Source organism: Nerophis lumbriciformis, linkage group LG14 (assembly GCF_033978685.3).
Source record: "Nerophis lumbriciformis linkage group LG14, RoL_Nlum_v2.1, whole genome shotgun sequence".
Classification (NCBI taxonomy): Eukaryota; Metazoa; Chordata; class Actinopteri; order Syngnathiformes; family Syngnathidae; genus Nerophis; species Nerophis lumbriciformis.
Window position 1 is genome coordinate 10942358 of NC_084561.2, and position 1466 is coordinate 10943823.

Here is a 1466-nt window from a genome sequence, read left to right on the forward strand (position 1 = left end):
TTGAACGTGTCTTTATTTATTTGATACAACCTCTTACAAGCTCAGTAACTACTACTGAAAAGTAATACTAATTTTAAAAGGGTATACTGCATTTCTACCCTTTTAAAATGTGGGTAAACATCTGAACCTGACTGTGATTGACAAATATTACACGCGTAGTTTGTAATTAAGACGTCAAATATTTTTTTTTGTCACTGCATGCAATAATGGCTTAAGTTAACCTAAAACGGGTACAATAATTCATAGTTAATACGATATCTCATATTCAAATGAAAACCATGCAGCACATCTGCAAAAGTTGATTTAAGTAACCACCTATCCCCATACAATGTCATTAACATTTAATTTAAGAGCTACGATGTACTGCAGTAGTGTGTGATAATCATACCAAGTAAATACTGACCATCACTGATATTTTTTCACAATTATGGTAGATTTTTTTTTTAAACTGAATTGCAACTTCTTCCTTGGGTTTTAGTTAATCCCCAGAACAGAATCTGGGCAAAATATAAACTAATTTCAATCATAAATTCAATGCATTGTTTTCCAAGAACAGTAAGTCATCCTGAGTCAGTGATGGCACAACATGCAAACCGACCTTGCAGTTTGAACAGTAACACTGGGTTTGAATATTTAATTAAATGATTATTTGGCATACCACTAGATGAAGCCCGCGTACCTGAGTTTGAGAATTACTGTTCTAGGAGAATAACTAGTCAAAGTGGAAGTGAGTATGGAAAATATAAGTATAATGTATGACAAAATAGATTGGATTGTAAAAGAGTAGTTGAATTAAACTTTAAAAAAGTGTTTTTGTACCCTTAGGTCAACATGAAATACAAAATATCTGCTACGTCAGTGTTTTTCAACCTTTTTTGAGCCAAGGCACACTTTTTGCGTGGACAATAAAAAGGAGTTGTCGCATTTGTTGGATATGAATTTAAACTATAACCAAGCATGCATCACTATAGCTCTTGTCTCAAAGTAGGTGTACTGTCACCACCTGTCACATCACACCGTGACTTATTTGTAGTTTTTTGCTGTTTTCCTGTGTGTAGTGTTTTAGTTCTTGTCTTGCGCTCCTATTTTGGTGGCTTTTTCTCTTTTTTTGGTATTTTCCTGTAGCAGTTTCATGTCTTCCTTTGAGTGATATTTCCCGCATCTACTTTGTGTTACTACCGGTAATCAAGAATATTTCAGTTGTTTTTATCCTTCTTTGTGGGGACATTGTTGATTGTCATGTCATGATCGGATGTATATTGTGGACGCCGTCTTTGCTCCACAGTAAGTCTTTGCTGTCGTCCAGCATTCTGTGTTTGTTTACTTAGTAGCCAGTTCAGTTTTAGTTTCGTCCTGCATAGCCTTCCCTAAGCTTCAATGGCTTTTCTTAGGGGCACTCACCTTTTGTTTATTTTTGGTTTAAGCATTAGACACCTTTTTACCTGAACACTGCCTCCCGCTGTTTC